We start from the raw sequence: 25,727 nt of genomic DNA, 5'->3' as shown, positions 1-25,727 counted from the left end.
ATTTCAGTGATGAAAATGGATGTAAGAACCTTCATCTAAGCACCTAAGTTTGGAAATATTATCAGAAGGTTTTACATTAACCATAGATTAAACAGAACTGCAGACAGCAACTGAAATGAAAAAAATGAAAGTCATTCCCTTCCCTGACCAATGTGTCTCATTCTTGCTTACAAGAGACTCACTTCCTTGTTTTGCCTGTGCCCCCTGAGCACTTCATGTGTTTTCAGAGCCTGGGTTTGTTTTCCTCCTGCACTTTTCATAGCGGTGTTGAAGCTGTGCTGTCAAGGGATCAGTGAGGGCTTATGAACTCAGTGGCAAAGGCAGGCAAGTAGAATGCGGTGATTTTATTCTTTTTTTTTTTTTCATCCTCCTGCCTTGACATCACTGCATCAGCTTCTCTCAGATCCACATTTGCCTGCATTCCTGTGGAAACCATATCACAAGTAGGAGATACTTTCATTCTTTCTTTAACTCAGTCCAAACAAACTCAGCCTAGCGACTCATTTATTCTCTCTAGCCATTATTAACGTATAAGGCTACCTCCTCAATTCTTTGCTTCACTTAGCCTTTCCTTTGAGCTATCCCCCCAAAACATGAATTTTTAACCTACATCTTACTTTAATTCTATTACACTTTTTAACATACGTTCCTAATTCAGTACCCTTATTTTTTGAACATCCTAACTTTCCTATGCAACTATTTAGATGTCATTCATCACTTTCTAACTCATTTTTATTTCCCTTTTTCTACTCTCTTTTCCCTAATAAGCGAAAAACACACAAACAAAGAAACGAAAAGAAAAAAATGTATCTCGTAAGTCTTCATGTGAAGTGGTCAATAGAAAAACAACTGTTTTAAGTGATGGCAGCATAATGCATTCATGCACTAGAAGTGCCATGTTTGCCTTGCAGGTGTCTAATTTTAACCTTTGCTTTAGGTAGGGAGGACAAATAATAACCTGGATGTGAAAATGAGAATAAAAATTATCTCTTCTTTTAAAGTCTCATCTTGCCAGGAATGCTGAACACTTCTGAAAGTAAGCTTGGAACAAGCAGACAGCCGTTTCAGAGCTACACACCTTGTGGCAGCAGCAAAACTAGGAAAGTTCCCTGCAGCTCTGAACAATATAACAAAATCTCTATCTGTATAGGTTTACACGAAAGTGGTGCCAAGAAGAGCCTATACCTCCTTTAGCTTGCAGGGCGGCATGCCTTTTCTACTCCCCACAGAAAACAATACAAGGAATGAAGCAGCATCACCAGAGCGCAAACAAAAAAACAGTAAAGCATGAGGAAATGACTGAGTGGAATTCTCAGAAGTGCCAAGGATTGTTTCAGCAGAGAAATGCACTTTGAGTATAGTGACGTGTGAAGGGACTGGCTAAAGACCAAGCCGGTGCCTGTTTTTTCTATTTTCTCCTGAGAGCTGCAGGGTGCAAGCATCTTTCCAATGGCAGAAATACTTACCCTGAGGCAACAATAAATTAGACCTCCAGCACAGAGACTGCTGCAGGACATCCCCAAAGCAAAAGAACTGCTGCAGAGCATCTCTCGGAAGTTCCCCTAACTGCTAATGAGAAATTACCCCTTTTCTCCCCTTTGTCCCAGTGATGATCTGATGGGAAGATGCCAACTGTGACTGGCTCTCCAGCAGTGGGAGGGATGGGGCAAGACGTTTCCTTTAAGAAGTATCTGCCTGCAAAATGGTCTCCAAATCGAGTGGCACGATGAAACTGAACCACACTTCCCCTCTCGTAGTTATTTTTTCTAGTCATGCGGATTCATCAGCTTCATGTTGGAAAGCCTCTCAATACTCGCTGGGGGTGGTACAGTGCCGATATGCCTCCATGCCAAATATACTGAAAGGTTTCCTACTGTGAAAAAAATGAGCTAAGGCGCACACATATGTATTCCTAATAAAAATATAAACTCCACAAGTCTGTGGGTTGATATGCTTGAATCACATCGATTCGACAAGTTCCTGCTGCCAGTAACAATGAAGGAGCAGTCAGTGAAGTGGCATGTGCGTGCTCTTACAAACAATTTTTAACCCCGTCATATTGCCTCGGGCTTTTGTTCTAAGGATGACTATTTTTTTAGACCAAAACAAGTCCAAAATCTTTAGCAGAGAGGAATAACTTAACAGCTTCACAACTTGCAACTGTGCTTAACAGTTTTTGAACATATTGGGCAATTTTAGTCACAGACAGGAGGTCCTCAGTCTCCTATCTCAGTGAGTCACTTGGCCTGTAGAGTCTTAGAGCTCCCTGTTCTTAGGATTAATTTGGATGTTCATGTTTGTATTTATTTTCCTCTGCTGAACTGAGTGCTTTTAACTCAATTTCTTAACAAAACTCATAGCCTCGATCCAAATCTCAGCTATGTGAATCATTACTGAATCATTTACCTGAATCATGTTGTACAATTATTTCATTTTAAAGCCACTGAAGTCTAAATTTAAGCTAAACAACAACAATAACAACAACAACATAACTTTCTGATCAGTTTAAGCTGCCATAAATAAGCCTTTCAGCTGACAGAAACAATCCCATTTTGCTCCCTAGCTGTGGTGGCATTTTGGCATATGGAGTCAACATTCATAGCTCTCCTGTTTGTAGCAAAGAGTCCAAGTCTGAAGCCTGATCAGGATGAAGCCTTGTGTGCAGCAAAGCTGAGACCTCACAAAATCTCATACGGAAAAGCAGATGTGGATGAGGACAGGATGAAACCTCTCAGATCTGGATTCTGTTCAGAATCCACTTCAGAATACAAATGATACAAAACTTCATTTATAACTCCAAACTCAACTCTCCATGAAACTGAAGTGCACAGTGATATTCCACTGTGGGTATTTATACTCGTTTATCCTTTTGAAAGATTTGTTTATATTCCCCACTGATGTAATTCGTGTTCAAAATCCACTGTGATACTGCCACAACCAAAAGGAATTTCCCATACCTGGGTTGAAAGCTCAAGAATAAATCTCTCCAACTTCAGAAGTGAGAGGTAAATTCATGCAAAATTTAGAGAATGCTGTCATGGGTGGTTTTGTTAACTTTCATCTAAGCATCTCAGTGAAGCCATGGGGAACTTTGGCCCCTGCTCTGTGCCTGTGATTGTAAGGATAGGAATACTTCTCAAGCCTAAAGAAGAAAAATTGAGGAGTGTTGTTCTCCCGACGTCTTTGCAAAAGCCTCACCAGCCTCACCACCAACGGAGGCTTCGTCAATACACTGGTTTAATAGACATGGAACATTTTGAGTGTATTTGGCTTTTTGTTAAGCTGGATTTTAGATCTCCTTTAGGCTTCCGATTATAAAGCTAGCAAGCTGAACAACAGGAACAGCAAGTGTTAAACAGCGAAGCACTATTTGCTCTGATAAACAAGCTTTATGTAAAAAAATGGTAATATATACACTTTCTAGAGCTCATGTAACAGGATGTGCTTTTGGATGCCAAACAAGTCATTGGAAATGACAAGTAGGCATTAATTACTCGTTAGCATACTGAGAACATCTAATACCTTTATAACACAATAGAAACATGAGATTCAAGTAACAGTAGATGAGACCCAATAATCCATTACATTTATATAACTTTTCTTTTTCTGAAACATTACATTAGAGATTTATAAGTCAAATATTAACTGCTTTACAACTCTCTATGCACAATAACCCCTCAGAGCATGTCCCTTCCCTGCTGAATTTCCAGGTGACCCAGAGCCACCACTCAGATTCAAGACTGTTTTTCTGTCACCAGACTAGTGGGAACTTCTTAACAGCATGTCACCAGTAAGAGTTTATTCACTCCTCTCAATTGTGAGTGGCTGATATTAGCAGCACAGGAGCCATTCCAATGGACTAGGATCAAGATCAGCTTCTGGATAGGGCAGATCACAGAGCAGGTTCAAACCATTTTCTGCTTCCCATCATTCTATCTTCAGCACTTTGTAACTGCTATGGAGAAGTTTTCTGTTGAATTTCTCTTCCTTGTCTCCTCGTACTAATAAGTGCAGCTCGTTTTTACTGTGGGCATTATTACTATTCATCGCTTAAAAAGGTGCTGAATTGTAAATTAAAATATGTATATATAGACAATGTGTGACTACCTGAAGTGGACAGTCCATATGTACTTCTAGACTGGCCCTCTGGATAATCCTCCTTCAGACAGCTAGCAACAGCTGCCTTGAAAGCTAGACCTTATCTGACAGTAGTTGCTAATTGATCAGTCAGTTAGTGGGGTCTGTTAGATCAAAGTTTATGAGAGAGAAACAACAAGCAAACACTGAGCAACAGGCTGGCCAGGCCCACTGTGGAAGAAGCATTTTTCCAAGAGGATTAAGATAAAATAATATAGTTAAGACCTTGTAATGCTTGAATTTTCCCATAAAAGACACCAATTGCAAGATGTTGCTTTGCAGCTAACAAGGCATATGAGCCCTATAGGTAACTCTGATAAAAGGACACCAGAGAAAATGAAGTACGCCCTTGTGAATGGGTTCCTGGTATTACTTTATTATTGGGTATAGGACACCTCCTTTCTACTGCCAGATTAAGTTCTTAATTCAATACTGACTCAGGGAAATGTGACACCTGCTGAAGCAAAAGACTGTATAACGTGCATCCATAAAGATCTCCCATCCAAGCTTGAATTGTGCCCTAGGCTGCCAGACTTTGAGATCATAGCCCATCTCACTATGGGGGACAGAAAAAGCTGTTGCAAAGTTTAATGCTTCTGCACACAGCAAATGAATCACTTTGGTCATTTGAGTGGGCTGAAAAAAGGTTTGTTACATCGAGATATGGATCTCATTCTTCTGAACAAAGCATAACATTTAATGAAAAACCGACGTTTTCTTAATATAAATGAGTAAGCACAGTAATTTGCACTTATATAACTCCTTTCATCTCCTCTGAGGCTCAGAGCTTCTTAACAGTGAAAGGTTATTTTTTTTTCCTTTGTTATATTTTAAAGGAATAACTGAAGCACTTGTAAGTGACTTGCACAAAGAGTTGACTCAGAACTCAGGTCAGTCTTCCGCTCTCATTGTTGCACTTTGCTCCATCCTCCTCCCTACCAGGTCAGTAGTCTATTGTTTGCTTTTCTTGTTTTCATATAGTTTTCATAATTTAAAGCAGTTGCAAAATGATTAGTTACTTCATTGTCTGGATTCATCCTATGAGCTTCAGAATGTAAAAATAATTCCTGTGCTATTTACTACAGTTAATTTTTAAATACTTTGGACCAGCTTTATCAGAACTGGTACAGGATAAAGAAGGAACATGGTTACACATATTTTTCTTTTGGTGTCAGCACTAGTGTACATAGCTCTCACATTGTCCTCTCCTTCAATACTTTCACGGCTCTATATTTTTTAATGTGGTTCACTGCACAGTTGTTTTACACACAATGGAGGGAGTGGGGTGGAGAGAGGGAGTGTCAGTGGACAACAGGAACTGCCCTGACCAGCTTTGCTACTGAAAAGGAAACCCATGTATATATCAGTGTATGTTCTGTGTCCTAGTCATAGTAAATATAAAACAATCATGCATTTAAATGCCTAACCTGGCTATCTCAAAGGTTCGATAAGAGCATACAAGGTCTTTATTTTTAGGTCAGTAGTTCAAAATACAGGATCCGAGGTCCATTTCTTAGTGGAAGAGTGCAAACAGCACTGACTTTCACTCTCCTCAATGCTCTTACTACAGAGGCAGCAGCACAGGGAATGCATTATCCCCTCTGCCCTGGAGGCGGGTCAAGACTGAGCGCATTGGCAGGTCTGTGTGTATGATGCTGCTGCTCCCTTTGTCTCTAGTGAACAACTAGAAAATTAATCCCTTCAGTCATCAACGGGACACCTTCCAACACCACAATTTCACAGAGGCAGATGGAGTGAAAGAATGCAAAATGCTTGTGCACAGATTCACACTGTGTAGATCAGGTACTATCAGGTACCTGTGGCCTGGCACAGCAGGCAATGCGGCCCAGCGCTCACCCCATGCCACCTGCCCCCACTGTTGCTGCAGCTCTGGCAGGCTCCAGCAGCACATCCACTGCTCAGCAGCAGTCAGACACTGGGGTGCTATTCGTGCTGTCTGAGATGCAACCAGGGCACAAGGATTCAAGGATGAAATGAGTAAAAGAGGAGTAAAATTTCATCAAAAAATCTCTGATGAACACCTTGAGAGCTCACTGAGAGTGGCACCCACTCCCATCAGATCAGATTGATGCATTTAGTTTCAAAAAAACAGAGTCAATTATCTCATCAGTTCTGTGTTTTTGTTACTCTCTTTTTATGTTTTAATAAAAAATACTAAAGATTAAAATAAGTTTTGTTACTTATATAAACTACACATTATATGCATTACCTTCTCACCAATATTCCCTTACATGTTGTTGCTGCGTGACAGATGGCAGCAGAGGGGAATTCTGACCAAACAGCATTTGACATCAAGATGCACATGAAGCAAAGGTGTGTCACTAAATTCCTCTATGTAGAAAATATGGCACTCATTAAAATTCACTGATGCTTGTGAATGCTTATGGAGGCCAAACAGTGGATGTGAGCACTGTGAGATGGTGGGTGATGCGTTTCAGCAGTGGCCACAGTAAATTACCTCTGCTACTGCACATTTCAGTGAGAGTGGCATGCAGCCTCTTGTACATTGCTGGTGAAAATGTATCGCAAATATTGGTGACTGTGTTGAAAAATAGTGTTTTGTAGCTGAGATTTTGCTCTATCAAATAGTGTTATTGTGCTCTTTGCATCTGTTGTAGTTTCCATGGAAATAAATAGGAGGCATTACTTTTGGAGCGACCTTGTGTATGCTGCCCAAGTAAACTGAAAAGTTGGACATCCATGGTGTGGATCAAAATCTACTCAGAAGCAATTTATAGCAGAAAGACATAAAACTGATGCAGCCTAGAATCATACCAGCTTCTAACTGAAAAGAGTGTTTAGTAAAGCCATTGCAACTGTACAACTTCTAATTGCTTCGTAAAGGTTTATGAAACTGGATCATCACATAAACAGTAATAGCATGCAAAAAAAAAAAAAAAAAAAAAAAAACCCTGCAAAAAACACACTAACAACAGCTTAATAGCAATCCTGACAGACCATATTTCATGTGAACCTGTTTACTACTGATACCCTTCATAAACTTATATTGGAAATAAAGGCTATTAAACTGCAGTCAACCCATGACATTATTACAACAAACATTCATTATTTTATGAAGCAGCCTATTGGCATTCCTTAGCCTGCAGAAAGAATTATGAACTCTTGTTACAGTAGTACACCATAGCTAGGATTTAGATCATAAATTCATCACAGCGTTCATAAGCTCTTGTCAGTGTTTCAATGATTATGTGGAAAATTTGTGTGTATTTACCAATCTTGCTAAAATCACCACTGGATATAAGCGATTATGCTAAAATGCCAGGGCTTGACATGTACAGAAATTGAGCTGTAGTTCTGTAGAAGATGAATTACAGGACTGCATAAAGCCAAGAATACTTTTCTCACTGTGTTAATCAACATAGTGTATGATACTGTACTCCCAGGGGGGATAAGTACATCTATAGTCTTGTGGATCATATTCATGGGTCAGCTTCACTGCTTGTGAGTCCAGGTATTCCTTAGGGCTGAAAATAGTAAGTAAAACAGATATTTGAAATATTTTCTATAGTAGCTCATGTATGTAGGTTGCTCTGAAAGTCATGCCTTCTTTTAATTTCCGTGGAAGCTACAACAGATACAAAGAGAACAATAATGCTATTTGATAGAGCAAATTCTCAGCTACAGAGCACTCTTTTTCAACATAGGCACCACCATTAGCTATGCATTTTCCCCAGTGATGAACAATAGCCTGCATGCCACGCTTATAAAATCTGCATGGCCATCCAAAACACGGCTCACGTAGCACTCACTGCCTCACTGTGCTCACATCTATTGCTTGGTCTCCGTAAACATTCAGCAAGCATCAGTGAATGTCAATGGGTGCCATTTTTTTCTGCGTGGAGGACTTCAGTGACACACCTTTGCTTCATACGCACTTCACTGTCGGAAGTCATTTTGTCAGACTGCCCCTCTGCTACCATCTGTTGCATGGTAACAATGTAATGGAATATTTGCAGGAAGATTCAGCTTCTACTGTCATACTGCCAACATCTGCCCCTGACGTCATGGGCCAACATAATAAAATTGGAGGAATTACTTTTGGAGCAGGCCTCATAGCTATGCTGTCAAAGCCTCACAGTCCCAGTCAGGGCACTAGGAGTTGCTCACTTATGGCTAATCTCTCTGGCAGCTACCTAAATTATATAAAAATCTTTTCTTCTGGAACCACCGTCAACAGTAGTGAAGCAGAAGTAGTCAAGCAGAATGTGTCCTCTTTCCACGTGGACTAAAGTGTATCAGCAGAACTTTCTGAGTGTAGACTTAAAAGTACTGTAGGAGATGCAGATGTGGAGGATCAGCCAAATTGGATTTAATTTACTCATGCTTTCTTTGTCTTGTTTTTATTTTTTTTCTAGCTCATGGAGTCTCTCTTGTTTTTCCTTGGCTATCTATTTCACTACAACAGTTGGCTGAAGAACCAGGAAGCTGTTTCTTAGCTTAATTTATACTTTTGTTTCCATTCTGCAGTAGTTACTTGGTCTCCTTGAAGTTTCAAACTGAGAATACTTGGAGAGCTCTCAACTTGGTGATGTTAGTCTTTCCAAAGCTCTCACAGTAATCCATAAATATAGTGGTTCTAAATATTCGTAAGTGGAAAGAAAGAGTCTGAAGATCTTGAAGTGGCTCTCAGGGTCAAGTTGATGAGATCTAACGCTGCCAGCCCTGAGATTTCCTTTCCACACCCCCTCCCCAGAAGAAAAGCTCTTCTTGGACCTTGTGAATAACCCCAGAAAACTACTATGTCCTGCCATGCTCTTTATCACTGGATGACAAAAGAGGATTATGACTATTGTTAGGCATTGATTTTACTTTTCACCAAGCAAAATCTCCAATAAGCTATACTTGGAAGAATCGTTTGGGCTGAGTAATCTCCTTGTCACACACTTGCTGCAAACAGATGGATTACTTTTGATGTACGGTGGTAAAATACTTCTCTCATTTGGAGTCTTGCAAGATGTACTTGTGCAGATAATGAAAGACAACACATTATTTCAAGAGTACTAGAGATGCCTCTGTTATCTATGGATAAATCAGTGCTGATAAGAGCAACAGAGTTCCAGTCCAAGGAAATATTCAATTACATGAGATTTTCATTTGTCAATACATTCCGACAGATCCTTTTTGTATGCCAATATCTTTTCAAAAGGGGATTGGACAATACTGACAACATAAATGATTCTAAATCCTTTTTCTGATTTATATTCTGTATTTGGTCGACTGTAAGTCTTGTAAATTTGGGAAGTTCTGCTTCTGCTAATTTTAGAAATGTATTTGTACAACGTTTGTTTTTCAGGTTGTTAGTATAGGATATTAAAACATGGTTGTTAATCTGCCTGGGAGATCTCTACATAGAGTGTATTTGGGTGAGGAACGTGATATGATCCTTGCTCTTGGCCCCAGAGCAACCAGTCATCTGTCAGTGTCGTGCCTACCTGTCCCACTGCTGTGTAACTCCTCCTTCCCAGAGACTGTTCCTCAGCCCCACAAGAACATTGCTGTGCATAGTGACGTGGAAATTAGAACCACAGATGACAGACAGCCTGATGGGGACGTTAGCTGCTGAGCTCAAAGCGAAAGGGTGTTTTCACCTGGATAAGCTGGAAATGCTTTGGGGTTTAGTTGACAGCCAACAGAAATTTGTAAATAACATACAAAATTTTCCACACAGGTATTTTAAGAGAAGACTAAGTGATGTAAGCATATGAGATAAAAGCAATTTTGGATCACATGGGTGAAAAACAGCATGAAAGCAAAGGAAAATTGTCAATGCTTTGGTAATGAAAGCTTTTTAGATGTGTTGAATAATTCAGTGTAGAGTCAAAAGTATTCCACAGACATAACATAGCAGATGTTGATACATCTATAGAGTATCTGTGAATATTTCCACACAGAATGATGCTCTCAGATTCAACCTCATAATCTGCACAGCCAGGTGTTATCACTCTCCTAATCTCTCCATTGCTAAAAGGCACCACATGACTGGGTTCACTAGTGAGATGTGGATGTATGTCTCACCCTGTCTCACTGCTCAGGCAAGCAAACTTGTGTGTACTTTGCATAACAGCAGCACAAAGACTGTCCCGACAGCAAAACACAACACTGTTTTGTTCCCAGATGTTACAAAAGAATGCCGAAAGGCTTTTCTTGCTTAAGAATAATGCTCAGCATGCTAGGTTTTGTTTTAGATGCAAAAGATTTGCCCACTCTTCTGGATTTGGTTTTAAACAGACCCTTAGCTTCACTGTACAAGAAAAAGTATTCATTTTGTCTGAGGAGGTGTCCTCCTGTCATTTTGATTTATTTTGTGGTGAAAATTCCTCTTCCATTTGTCATAATATCTTTACTGCTCTCCGATCAATGAATGTAGTTTGTGTGCTACTTGAAAGGATCTGTGTTTCTCTCTTTGTATCTCTACTCAAGGACATATTGCCTATTATACTTGCTTTTAGATGACTTTTTTTTTTCTAGCTGCATGTGTAAGTCCAGCAAAATTAAGGAGGCTACATATTTGACAGGTAAAATATTATGCTAGTCAATATTTGGTAATATTAATATCCTGAGGGGTAACTGTATGACTCTTTCAGCAGTGTAGAATCATACTACTACTTGCTTACTACTGCAAATGGAAATCCTGTGTTTTTGATGTAAAATTTTATCATTGCTAAGAGGAGGTAAAGAAAGTTTTCTTCTTCTGGGAATCACTTTCAGCTACTTATGCAAAATACAATACATATTAGGAAAATATAATTACAATGTTTCCTACTGACTTTTTCAATAAATCTCTATTTTCAGGGGAAAACAAACAAACAAACAAACAATAACAACAACAAAAAACCCGCACCCCTATAACATATTTCAGTTAAGGTTTAAGTTATCATTTCAGGTTTGCAAGTAAAGATAAAATTCAGAATATCATGAGCAAAAGATACATATATAAGATGGAGAGCCTTGGAGCCTGGGCATCTGACAGTGCCAGCAGAAGTGCCATAGCCAGGATGCTCCCCAGGGAGCTGCAGCAGAGCAATCCTGCAAAGAACACCCAGCACATAGAAGACTAGCATGTCTGATCTGGTTGATGGAGACAGCAGACTGGAAATCATTGCTTACCCTAGGAAACTAGTCAGCTAAAATGATTGACAGAGTAATTAAGTGATGCTACATTTGCAGAACTATTCTCACTTGCTTCATTAATCAGCGGTGGAACTCAGTTTTCCCATTTCACTTATTAGTTATACAGTTGTGGTGGAGGTGAATTATTAGGCTCTATAGTTTGTCTTCTAGGATGTAAATATTTTGAAATTTTGTGGTGAGAATCTATGTTCAAGTTTGTTTGGGCGGTACGTGCTAGTTTGGGAAATATATCCTTTAAACAGATAGAAACTTCACCAAAATCAGAAACATATGTAGTTTTTTTGCCCCAAGCTAACCATCTGTCTGGGGGGGAGATGTGTGTGTATTTCATAAATTTTCACTAGATATTATAATTGATTTCCTTCAGATATGTTTAAAACATTTTCTTCTTCTCTGTAAACATGCCTGTAACAACAAAGTTTCTGGTGAGATAGCTGTTTGCTCAAAACCTAGAAGTTTAAAAAAAAAATTATCCTCCACTGGAATCTTAAAGCAAAAGTATATGTGTATACTTCATCCTGAAAATATTGTGCTGTGTTCATTAGAATTTGACTGACATTAGAATTAAAAAGTGAATCCCAATATATGCTTGGGGAAGATGTACCTGTACCACCAAGAAACAGACACAAAAAGAACATCTATCTTTTTAGTGAGGCCAGAATACTTGGATATAACAAAGTAGAACTAAGACTAAGACAAAGGCTTTCTGCTCTTTTTCTTAAAATTAATAAAAATATATTGACTCTCTGTTTTAATTTGTCTGGAAGTTTCAAAGCCTCAACGTTGAAAGAAAAGCTGTGCTGAAGAGCTTTGGGATAGGATTAATTTATTCCTGGCAGAGTTTACAACTTCTATTTCTTTTGCTAAAAAGTGATGTTTAAGACTGTTCATATGCTTTTGTTCCCATTCTTTCTCCATTAAGATGTGATAGAATCATAGTATCATAGAATTGATCTAGGTTGGAAAAGACCTTAAAGATCATCATAAAGTGATACATTAGTTTTGGCAACTTAATCACCAAAATCTTATTTTTGTTTTATTAAGTTTCAGGTCACATTGGCAGTCCTTCTTCAATGAAAAAGTTCTGGTTTGTTTGCCTCTTATGGCATATGCTTTTCTCTCTCTCTCTTTTTTTTCTTTTCTTTTTCTGGAATAACACACAAGTCAAAGTTTCCATTCACATACTAACTAATAATGTATTGCAAAGAAATTGGGAAGAGCTGTTGACTCCCTTGAGGGCAGAGAGGACTCAGGAATTAGAGGACTGGGCAGCCACTACCTTGAGGAATTGGAGGACTGGGCAATGACCAATTACAAGAGGATTAAAAAGACCAAGTGCTGGATTCTGCTCCAGCAGGACAGGTCAGGGGTGAGTATTTGTACAGACTGGAGTACAAGAGGCTGGAGAGCAGCCCTGTGGAATGAGTCTTGGGTTCTGGCTGATGGCAAGTTGAATGTGAGCCAGCAGCATGCCCTGGCAGCCTACAGGGCCAACTGTACCCTGGGGTGCATCAGGCCCAGCACTGCCACCAGGTGGGGGAGGGGTTGTCCTGCTCTGCTCTGTGCTGTGAGACCTCATCTCCTGCACTGGGAGCAGCTGTGGGTGCCACAACGTAAGAAGGAAATAAAACTGTCAAAGAGTGTCCAAACGAGGGCTGCAAAAATGGGAAAGGGTCTGGAGGACAAGGTGTGTGAGGAAGAACAGCTGAGGGGTCCCCTGTTTTGTTCAGCCCAGAGCAGAGGAGGCTGAGGGGACATCTCATGGTGGCCTGCAGCTCCTCACGAGGGAAGTCAAGGGGCAGCCCTGAGCTTTGCTCTCTGGTGACTTGTCTGGACACCTACCTGTGTGATCTATTGTAGAGAATCTGCTTTAGCATAGGAGTTGGACTCGATGATTTCTTGAGGTCCCTTCCAACCGCTGTGATCCTGTGATCTGATCATTTAAATATGCCAACACTGGCAGATACATTGCTAGTAATGTGACTTCATTGGGCTAAATGGACAATGACACCCATTTGCACTTTAAAACTCAACTTTGTGCATTGCTTCCTATCCAAACAACCCACCAAAAGACTGTGGAGGTACAGTGACAGGCTGACAGAGTTAGCTGTACCTTTTCTGCATTGGGAAGGAGATAAGAGCAGATAATGGGCTTCCAAGAGAAACAGGAAGGAAAAGGAAGATAGGTATGTTTGTTGTTGTTTTCTCATTTTGTTTGTTGTTGCTTTTTTTTTTTTTTTTTTTTTTTTGCAATTGTTGGTTTAATAAACCTTAAAGGAAGAAAATATTTTCAGTAGATCTCATCTCCCCCCTTCTGGTAACACTGACTCTTTGAAGTTCGCTAGTCTGTGCCACAGTGCTTCACAGTGCCATATACTAAACACAAGGCTCCTGCAGACTCAGGTATTTTTCCAGCCCATGATTGTCTTGGTAACTTTGAAATTGAATAGTTCTTTCTTGAGTGAAAAAAAAAAAGTAGTTTTGTTCAAATCATGAGAGTTAAATACATTCAAGCTCTCGCTAATGCATAGTATGACCATGAATAAGCCCCAGAAGAGATTAAAAAAAAAGAGTTAATATTGTCTGGCAGCTACTCAGCATTATAATATGCCGATCTGCGCTGTTCATATGGAAGGTTATTGAATATTATTGTCTATGTCAAGAAATGCTTCCCTTTCATTCAACTGCTGGATAACAGATGATAGCATTGCTGATAGACTATTGAAATGAGTGAAAAATCATCTTTAGAGAAAAAGTAAATACATCCCACCAAACTGTTTCTGAACCTGTATGAGTAACCTTTTGTTTTTTAACATACTGAGGTCTTCAGCAAGATGTTAGGAAGACAAAGCAAAATTTTATGTCTATTTAAGAAGGATGAGGAATACTAGTAATCTTGTTTTGATGGCTGAAGAGAGGATGCTTTCCTAAGAAGCTTTTTAAAATTTCCATTTCTTCTTTTGGAGCATGTGTGAATGTGTGAAAAGATATTCCTTAGTGATGGGAGCTGAATTATCATTACCAGCACACTTTTCTCAGGACTGGTGATCTGTTACAAGAATAACATCAACTAGCCTAGTTATATTTGACTTAAATTTAAATAGATGTCTTCAATGGACACTTTCAGCTTAACTTGTTGATCTGAAGCCTATCTACTACTGATAGTAGATAGGTTTAATTAAAGGAGTGGCTAGCAGAAATAGATAGATGTTAGTCAAGAGTAATAGTGATTATGCCATTCTGAACCTGCAGAACTGTTCATGGTGCTGCTGTTTTTATAAAGGGAACAGCCCCTAACACGAGGGAGACAGAGACCTTTGCCTTCAAATTTAGGGAAACTTGAACTTCAACATCTACTTTTACTTCTGTAAAGATAAAAAGAGTAAAAAAAACTCATCAAGAGAAGATTTATCATTTCAGTTGAGGATAACTTTTCTGTTGGTGATAATGGAAGTGAAAGATGGGTTAAAGAGTAAAGCAGTTTAGATTAAAATTTGATTACACCCAATTAATGTTGGGAACACAAAGAGGAGCACTGTAGGACTGATGGATTCTTTTTAGTATGATGAAAGTGAGTTGCACATAATTGACCATTGATGTGACAGCAGAATGAAGGACTGTGGTCATGCAGATATACCTGGTCGTGTCAGCTCTACGACAGCTTCACTGTGTTTTTACAACAGTGGAAAGTAGTTGCCAGAGCCTGTTCCCAGAGCTGGTTTCTAGGATCCTCTATGAGTTTTAAGCCTGTTTTACCACATCTATGGATGTTGTGTAAGATGTGCCTAGCTCTTCTACAACTATATTTGGTTTGATTTTACTGTGTAATTCCATTTGAGTAGGAATTCCATTCGGTAGGAAAAAAGTGACTCAGTCTTTCTCCCAGAATGGGGATTCTTTCTTCCACAATTGAGAACTGTGGCTTAATTGTTTGAAAGAGATGAAATGCAGTTGGTTTCTTATCGCTTCTCAAATGTAAGAATAAACTGTGGTGAGTTGAAATTTCAGTTATATAAAACTTTAACCAAAATTTTACTTTTTTGTTAATTACTAATGGCATGCACTTGGCAAATGGAGATCTGACTGCCAATTTTAATCTCTGATGTGGCCAAAGAGATTTAAAAGACAATACCCATCCTTGTCCATGCAGAAAGGGTACCCTGAAGCTATTAATGGAAATGAGCCATGAGACAAATTATTATAAAATATAAGGGAGGGATTGTTGGCTGAAGTTGGGCTGTGACTTAGGAGTGCAGTGTACTTCTTACAAGCTGGCCAGGTGTAATGGATAATAGCCCAGTACTGCCTGTTCTAGGACTAGTAGGGCAATACAGTTCCTGCTTTAATTACTTGTTAAAGATACTAGAAATTTAAATTAATTTCAACTGCAGTCAAAAGCACAGTAATATGATGATACATGCCAAGAATGACCAAGATAAAATATTCTGTGCAGGTGTAGTTTTGATATAAATAGTAAAAAACCCAAAACTTACCAGTATGGTCTTGATATGCTTTCAAAAATGAACACATAGAACTAGATACAAAATCATGGTTATTTTATTTTATCTGAGGTTATCTATGGCCAGAGAAGGTCACTGTGATTAAGAAGAAATATAATGATAGAAAAATTACATGGAAATTATGTAAAATGTAACAATTTGCTGTTATAAATGTGGTCAGTCATGGTTCAGAATCACTTATAGCTCAATGCCCACGGTAATGGGCCATGGTAGTTGCTTTGGTGTAGAGGGATAATGTTAAGTTTTCTCGTTTCAGGTCTGAACACAGGGAGACAGGGAAAAAAAAAAACAAACCTCCAGTTTCTTCTAGTGCTAGAGCTACACTAAGGCTGCCACCAATGTAATTCAGTGATGGGAAAAGAAGATGATTTGTCATAAATGAAGCCATAGTTGACTCAAGTATTTGAACTATAGTATAAATAAGGTAATATTTTAAAGGCAACACAGCTATTAAGCAGTAATGAAGAACTGAAAAGCAGCTCTGCATAATCATCATTCGGCTAAATGATGATTTCACAGATGGAAGAGCAGATGAAATTCAGCCAAATGATTTTAGGGGCAAATGAATAGGCAATAATGTACTTAGGAAACATTAGCCTCTCTTCATTCTCAGAGACAGTGACCCATTGTTCACAATTAACAAACACTGAGGCACAAAAGGGACAGAGACAGTGGCTGCCCAAGTTCTGTTCAGATCCACACAATAAAACAAGCACAGAAAACTGTACATTATGTTGTATCTTGACATAAAACAGAACCTTCAATTACTTTCATACATTCAGATTAAAATGCAAGCCCTGCTAAATCACAATGAGTTACAATTCTCCTTCTGGATCTGATGAAAGTCACTTTTGCTATAAGTTAAAGGATCATTGGTTAGGTAGCAGTTTTGCTATCCTTTGCACATAGCCTTCCTCAAGCACAAAGAAGCATGCAACGGAGACCAGCCCTTAAATGCCAAATTGTCCTTGAGATCTGAAAGCTCAGAAATAACGCATTGTTATCCATTTGCAGCAAAACAAATTTGAAAATGTGGAATGTAACATGTGGCAAGAACCTGAGCCAGTAAAAACCCTAACTGAAAGCTTCAAAAATGAGTTACTCCTTTCATATCAATAACTAACACAGAAGAAACTTTGAAAAAAGAAAAACGCCTACCTATAAATAGATAGATAATACCACTGCAAGGAAAAGCAAATCCTTGTAACTACAGTAGTTCATCGTCGTAAATGGGTGAGTTTAGAAACAACTGTTAAAACTTTTTTCTCTTGCAAGCTCAGAATAAATTATATCTCTATTATAATTATTATTTTGTCACCCAGTAGTGTAATTAATACTTTAATCTTGGAAAAATAGAGAACTACATGCTCCTTCATTTGAGAATATTTCACCCTCTAATATGTGTCAAAAGTTGATTTTAATGCTGAGGCTGTCACATGAGTGTTCTAAAACCTACAGTGCAATAAAAGGACAAGTAAATGTTTTGCAGTAATGGTACTGTGGAAAAAAATGGTTTGCAGGTGACTACCATTCTGAATATTTTACATTTTTGTGTGAAATATGATACTTTAGGAAATAAACAAAGTAACTTTAGAAACTTCTATGGTCTTTTAGCACATCTGGGCTTGACAAGCAGGATTTTTTCTGTATTTTCCTTGTAGATTTTACTGTCCCCTCTGCAAAAGTTCAGACCTGTAAAATCATTGATATCATGGAGAAAAAGAAGATGGGATTGCTACTTATTTATTTGTCAAATGCTAGAACAAGTCCGGACAATTAAATTGGATAACTGGATAATTATATTATCAGGAAGAATGTTTGAAAGCAATCCAAAGGATATAATTTGGAGGTGAAGAACTTGCACAGCTAAATGTTGGGAAACCATGGTTGATTGTGTTTTACTGGTTAAGGATGAAATGTCAGAGACTATAACCAGAAGGACTACTGTGCTATACTTGGCTTTTTATTAAATTCCTTCCCTTGATATTTTCTACTGGCCAAGCGTTGTACTGCAGGATGGATTTTTTAATCCTGTGTTAGGTCAGGTTGTCCCTGGTCTGCCATTTTGCTGATGACTTTTTACAGTCACTACATGCATGACACAGTATCTGATGTCTATTTTCTCAGAGATCTTGGCTACATCCTCCTCTCCTTAGAGGAAAGGAGAAGGGGAATCTCTGCATTCTTCTTGTACTGCAAGTCTGAAAAGCGGGCATGAGAAAAATTCAGTCCCATCCTCCTACACACCTCAGAAGAATCCTTGGGGTGCAAGAGAAAAGCCAAAAGTTAGCATTCTGGATATACTAGCCCTTAAGGAGCTACATGGCTCCCAATTCCTTTCCAGACATGAAAAAATCAGTACAAGTAAAAAAAAGCAGTTTGTGGGATAAGAGAGATGTGTGTGAACAAACTGTATAGGACAATGATTCTTCTATCATAATATAATAGATGTAACAGAAGAGAATATAATAGAAGAGAAACAACAATATCAATGTAATTGTACCTGTTCAACTCAACTTGCTTTCAGAAAAACTAAAATGTAGGTATACTAAGACCTGAAATGCAATCTAGAGTTGCAGAAAGCTCATGTAAGTGTTTTAAGGTAGGGTGAAAATGAATGTGGCAAGCCTGTGACTAAGAAAGCTTCAGAATACCTATAATACTTTTAAGGAAAAGTACGGTCAGGCTGTTGTTTCAGTGCTGGAAGGTTTCCAGAAGAGATGAAGGGTTGGAAGAGTTTTAGTGGAGAAAGGGGGAAGGTTTTGGGCAATAATTACTTAACAAAACATTACTCTAAAGCTAATTAGCTATATTTTGCATACACAAAGCAGATTTCTGAAACAGTATCCTGTTTCTCTTTTTCTTCCTTTTTTTTTTTTTTTTTCTTTTGGTGTGTTGGTGTGTTTTTTGGGTGTTTTTTCTTTTTTTGCATTGTCATAGCGACAGATACAAGGGGTCATTGTGTGGGTACTGAAGATGAAAAAATACTGAACATTGAAATACCAAATATAAGTTCTCCAGTTTTGAGTGATTTTCACTAAAAAAAAAAAAAAAGAAAAGGAAATTATGTGAGAAAAGTTATCAATATTTCTGGTGTATATACAAAGAGGTGTCATTATTGTAGAACTTAGAAGTAGTACATAAGTAGCAGCAATATGGGCATGGATATAAAAAAAAAATGTTCTATTTTTTCAGAGATAAAACCTGTGAAATGAATGCATGTTATGCATAGTGCATATTGTAGTCTAGTTAACACAGCACTACATTAAAGATTAACAAAATGTGTCAGTATGTATTCTTTTTTTTTTTTTTTAATTAAAATTCTGGTTCTTTAACAAATAGTGAGTACCCAAATAGCAGATATTTCATAAATAAATCTTTTGGTTCCTGTTTTGGTAATACTAAGCACATTTCATGTTTTCTTTGTTAACTTCTCCAATCACTGTACATCTGAGCAATCTAAAACTTGAATTTGTTGCATTCATTATGATTTTCACACTTTGAGTTGAGGATTTTTGCAGCTTAATGTTTCCTGTATACTTTTAGAGAACATCCCAATTACAACTCAAAATTTCACCACAAGCTACATTTCAGACAAATTAGTCTTTCCCTCCCCCACGACACGAAAAAAAGGCAAACAATTTTTTTCCCCATACTCTCACATCTTTAGAAGTAATGGAAGAGCCATATGGTTTGACACCCCTTGTACTTCACAAGAGTAAAATAATGACTACTACCTGTTGCAGCGAGGGTAAAAATTTGTGTGCTTTAATATCCAACAAAGCAAAATGTCTTGAAAATTTTCTCATAATGCTGCAGAAGAGGTTAAACTAAAAGATTAACATATCCTGCCCTCCCATGACACAAAGTGCTGAAATTTAAATGTGCCGATTTTTTTTGTGCCACTTCTTTTATTTTGTAGGCTAGTTCTGGGAAAGGTTAAAAATAGAGCTTTGTGCATGTAAGTAACAAAAAAAAAAACCAAACTGACCCTACTTACAGAGTAACATGGAGCAGGAGAAAGCAGGCATTTTAAACTTCAGGTAAAAAGAAAGATATTTTTTTTTCAAATTTACAATGCCAGATTTTAAGTCTCGAAAATGACATGCCTGGAACAATGCACACTTAAACACTGCTAAATCTGACAACCCTAAAAGCTCTACAAGAACTTACATTTATATTTCTAGACTTTATGTCATTAAGCTAAACTGAAATTAAATCCTTTGGTAAAAACTTGGCTGCATATGAATAGGAATTTTTTTACACTGTTAAGGGAGTGATAAAAAGCCTACAGTGGAAGAGGAGAAGTAGTGAGGGCTGACTATTGATGGAGATAGATAGCTGACCATCTTTGTAAGCACTGACGTCCAGAAACATTGGAATGGAAGAGAGCTTTTAAATACTTGTTCCCCCCAGGTAAGAAGTAACCCACACCTCTGAGCTGGGAAGACGTGACTAACAGGATCCAGTGGCAAATGAGCTCAGCAACCTCATCACATCACTTCTGTTGCTGCTTCCAGAATGATGTGAGCACATTTGTGCAGTGCCAGCATCATGAGTTTAACTGCAGCCTTCAGTGTCACTTATTGGTCACTCAGGCAGAACCCCTGTGCTACATGGATCCAAATCCATCAAAGCCTGCTCATACAGGCTTGGATAGCAATATGGCCTAACTAGAACCCTACTTGGAAAAAGTTAAAAGCTCTCTGTGGACAGGAAGACAGGAGTCAGAGTGCCTGTATGATGATTCCTCCTTATTCTGGTTACTAGAATATGGCAATTACCATCATAACATGCTCTAGGTACACTGCTTGGCCAGAAAGCTATGGGCAAGGCAAGGCAGAAGATAAAGTTAGTTTCATTCAAAGGTAATACACTAAGATCTCCACTGAAAACTAGACACCAATGCTCTGCAGGCAGATATTGGTATTTATTCTAGATGGAATACTAAATTCATTGCTCTGGGAAGTCTTTATACAGATTATACAGAGCTTGATCAAAAAGAGGTCACAGTCAGGCATCAGGCCAACAAACAGTGCATATTATACCATTATTCTCCAGTTTATTCATTAGTGCAATTAATCCTATTGCAAAGTTTAGTGTGCAAGTAGAAATAGCTCTGCTGGAAAAAAGACTTCACCCTGGCTTGGTTGCAGAAAAGTTAATCAGTCAATGAAACTGAAAAACTAGCTGAACTGGTTTTCCAGGGCACACTGCAGTCCAAGAAAAGTGAGAATGAATAGAAGGGCTATCCTCAGAGTGGGAAGGACGAAGGAGTCTGAAACGCAAGCCTCCAATGTTTCATCACACAAAAGACTGTGTGTTATTCAGTAAGATACTTAAACTATAAACTCTAGCATTTGTACACAAGGTATTTAGATCAACAAGAAGTGCCAAGCAGGATGGAGGAAACATCCTGGCAGAGGGCTTTGCTGGTGCTTTCTTAATGTGTTTAGGGGAAGGGAGCTCCACCTGCAAATTATTCCAGAAAGTGCACCCTTTAATACCAGGCATTTGTCAAAGACACTTAGGGAGCTGGCATCAAAGCCTCATTTCTGGCGATCTAAAAAAAAATGAATAATTGTTCATCTATTAGGGTCCTGAGCCAGTCATCATCCTTGAGTGAAGGAGCTGAAACCTACGTAAAAGATGTCAGTAGTACCCTATGTTGGCCACTTGGTCAGTTCTGCGGTACAGTGCTTGGAAAAAACAGGAAAATTGAGTAGTTGCTACCAACAGGGATAATGACTTGTTTTGATTCATGTTCATTTTTTGCTTGAAGGCAGGCTATTTTCCGTCAGTCTTGGAGACCACAGCAAGAAAGTTTGGGAGAGAATGAAAATGAGGTTACAGTCCACTGGGCGTGAGTTTCTAAGATGACATCTGAATTTGTAGAATCTCGATGGACTTAGCCTTTTAGGGGATTCTTTTATCTTTTTCCTTTAATTTTAATGACAACGTGGCAATTCTTTGACAGAATAAATCTCACCTTTGACCTCTGAGTGACATTTCAAGAGTTATTCTTTTCAGAGTATTGCGGATGCGGTATATTTGTATGAGTGATAAGTAGAGCTGGTTTTATATATAAGCCTTTAAATCAGTGGACTCTGGCAAATTAACTCACGCTACAGTTTAGGGTTAGACAGGGTACTCAGATAAGGGAAATGTTCTTGATAATAGCTAATTCTTTGATACCAGACGTGCAACTGATATCAGCCCTTCAAGAAAATGCAGAATTAAAACTATAACATATACACTTCAGTTGAATAAGCATCACTTCTTTTTGACAGGGTGTGAAGTGTAATAGATTGATGGAATGAACTGTTCTTTAAAAAGCAGAAGCTTCATAATTCAAACTAGTTTCATAGCTTAAAATAAAAATTTATATGTTAGTGTTTAATTAAAGACAGAGAGGAAGGAGAATGGAAGGAGAGCCTGGCAGTAACCTTCATACAGCCTTGGACTATGGAAAGCATTAAAGATCAGACAATATGACATGTGACAACATCATACAGGAATACAAAGAAAGTTTCTCCTCTAGATACTCTTCTTTAAAGCCTGAAACAGTAATCCACATCATAAGTTTTAAATTGACCTATCAAGTTCTTATTAAGTATACACAAGATACAAAACAGTTTCTTGCTCTGTTTAAAAAGGAATGATTGGATGCTCATTGTTTCTCTTGGGAAACATGTAGCTCACTTAGAGGATTTGCATTTTTACAACACCTTGATGTTGCTGAGTTGCATAGAGATTTTACTTCAGAGGCATTAAAAACCACCAATGAAGCACTTCTTTGCTGAAGGCTTTTATGAAAGGAATATAACATATAATATTATTTTTGAGGAAGTACATTTACCATAAATTTGAGTTTTGTCTTTGAGAAAAAGTTCTGCAATTATTCCTAAATAAACAATAAAGGTTAAAAATGATCGGACCAATTAACCCATTGTAAAGCTGCAAGCAGCATTTCCAAACTGGGTAGGAAACGAAGCGACAAAGCTGGACATTTGACAAGAATTCTTTTTCCAGCCATGTTTGTCCTGTGCTAGCAAAGGAATGAACATGGATTATGTTAGCATAAGGCAGTTGTCTTTGTGCAAGAAAGCAAACCAATGAAATCAAAAAGGTGCAGGGCAGACAAAGATAGAGATTAGTAGAAGAAATGTAAAATGTGTTCCTGGAATGGAAGGTGGTAGAATTGTTATGGTTTAATTAGTTAAATTCTGTAAAGATCAGTCATGAGATCTCTAGTAAATATGAGCATGGAAAAAATCTGATGGAACAACTAGTAGCATGGAGATAAAATGCACTAAAAGAAAGATAGAAGGCATTCTTAGAAGAAGCAGAAGTAGGCTTTTCACAAAATCAGTATAGCAAAAATAGAATAAAATTAACAGTACAGTGGGCAAGGCCTTTTTATTTACATGATAGGCAATATTGTAAGCTGATAGCTCTTCAGTGTGCTATGGCATAAAAGAGAAATGCCTGCCTATGACAATGCATTTCAGGTTATAACAGATAATGCTTTAATTTGTCAAAAGTGTTCCCTGTAGAGAATAAAGTAATAATGGTACTATACGTTGCATTTAGGAGAGTTCTTCAACCTAATTTAGAGAAACTAAGGAATTGAAATTCATGTTGCTTCAAAAGGGTGCTCATTTACACAGGAATAGGGACAGGAAGCATAATAACTGGAGAGTTTATTTCATAAACAAATGAAAACTTGTAGAAATAATAAGGATTGTACGTCTCTAACACATAGGTACATTTTTCTTTTAAAAACATTCCACAAGAATAACTAGAGATTTAGGGAACATATCTTGTTTTCTATCTTGGGTTTTCTACCTTGTGATAGCACAAGCTGAATTTGATGCCTGTAAACATGCTACAGAAAGTAACTTTCCCATAATTTACAAGAAGTAAGTTGAAAATAATAGGAACACAGAAAGCATATCAGTAATGATCAGTGCACCTAGCTAGCTATTAATGCAGCTAGGACTATGAAGCTCATATTATCTGCCACTAAGAAGAACTGGTAGGTTCTGCCTGATCCTTGGCATTCAGATGCTTGAAATGCTCTCAGTATGCAATATATAACTTAAAGAAATATAATTTTGCTAAAATACATGCTAACGCATGACTGTCTTGGGATCAAGAGTCCAAATGCATCATCTGGGCTAGTCGTTAATATCATCAGCACAATTCAAGGTTGTTATAAGTCTGCATTTCTGCCTTCTAACCTTTTCATCCATAGTATCATACTGACGGTTTAACATTTAGCATTTAACGAGTGTGAGTTAAATATTGTGAATATTAGACATTGCTTTTTGCATTATGCTTTTCTAACACCAAAATTCCAGTGTGGCAAGAAACAACCTCCAACTTGTTACCCTGAAAAAAACAATCCATCTCTAAGCATCTTTGCTCCCACTTAAATATAACAGTTTAGGCCAGACAAAGCAGTGGATAAAGCCTGGGGCTGCTCAGGGGCCTGAAAAGGCTCTGTTCATCAAGCGGGCTGCTTGGAGGAGACCTTGGTGATGAGTTACCTACAGCTAGACATCTGGAGTAGAGCAAAGGGGAGGAAAGGGCTTTAAATGTTAATTGCTTGGTTCAGACAATCAGCAGGAGTAGTGTGTAAAGATCAGATGATAATGTTAAGCCTAAGAAAACAGTTTTCTGCTGCACTTGGTTGCATTTATGTGCAAATTTACAGCTCATGAGAATAATCTAATAATAAACTTTAAAGTAAATGAACGTGACTAGTTGTATGTAGGGGATTAAGTAGCATCTTTGAAAGCTTTATGGACACATTTCATTTAGTAACATATTAACAACTCATTGCCATCTTAAAGAGCAAATGAAGCCAAACCATTCATGTGAGCAGACGTTTTATAAACAATTTACCTTGGTTACACGTAATCCCATGGAGTTGTTGATAATTGACTTAAATCTTATAAACCTTAAGTGCAAGGTTCTAAGTAGCCATAATGGTTTATTGAGCTAAAAAGCAGAGAGAAAAGTAGAAACACAGAATATCCTGGAAGGGGCCCACAATGATCATCAAGTTCAACCACTGGTATTCTTCATTCTCATTCTGGTGTAGCAACATGGTTGATGTATCTTTCTGACAGATCATATAGTATATGCCACTTCGAACAGTAAATGTGTATGATTTCTAGAGAACTTTTACATTTTAGCAAAGTCAAGCTTCTGTTCGGTTCTGAGCATTATGTGACAGTTCCAGCTAAATGAAATGCTTCAAGCTTTCAACAGTCAACTTCGTCTTCTTCAGTAGTAAATGCAAGTAAATATCTTTTCTACTTTCTAAAGTAGGTGTTGAAAAGAGGTTTTGCAAAGATTTTGAAAAGATTCAAAAGAGATCTACTTTCAAAAGTCACAGCCATGAACATAACACTTAATAACAAGGAAGCAGAATTCTGAAGGTTTAAATTTGATTTCAATTAGGATGTGATTAAGGCTAAAATATACAGAATAAGGTAAGGCGGGGTCCCATTTTTCAAACAGCTGTTTGTTCTTTAGAATCCACACTGCATATTTCAAACAATATGAACTCTAAGTTGATTGATTGAAATGCTCATTAGATAAAATATGACACAAAATGAAATTTACAGGCATAAGAAGCATTTGGACATCTTTAACTATTAAGTGAGAATTAAGAAAAACATATAAGAGAAAAACAGGTGAACCACAAACAGACCAAAAGTAATTGGTTTTTGTTGAGAGGAAATAATTACAGTTGAGTAGATGAATGGACATGCACTGAGGTGTGCCATAAGAGGTAGGATTGAAGTATGAAATAAGAATCAAGAAATCAATTGCTTCTTTAAGGAGGGATTTTCTTTGGCAGATGTTTGCCACTGGCCATTTATG

At 37.9% G+C, this 25,727-nt stretch overlaps 1 long non-coding RNA gene across 1 annotated transcript; it reads left to right on the top strand.

The window, feature by feature from the left end:
* The first annotated feature begins 206 nt into the window (after positions 1-206).
* Positions 207-13,480, top strand: LOC112530424. Its single transcript, XR_003072047.3, has 3 exons — positions 207-443; positions 4,974-5,079; positions 8,535-13,480. It is a non-coding gene; the product is annotated as an uncharacterized LOC112530424 (long non-coding RNA).
* Positions 13,481-25,727: the final 12,247 nt, after the last annotated feature.

This window comes from Gallus gallus, chromosome 1 (assembly GCF_016699485.2).
Source record: "Gallus gallus isolate bGalGal1 chromosome 1, bGalGal1.mat.broiler.GRCg7b, whole genome shotgun sequence".
Lineage (NCBI taxonomy): Eukaryota > Metazoa > Chordata > Aves > Galliformes > Phasianidae > Gallus > Gallus gallus.
Note: the sequence above shows the minus strand (reverse complement) of the source record. Positions and strands in the feature narration are given on the sequence as shown.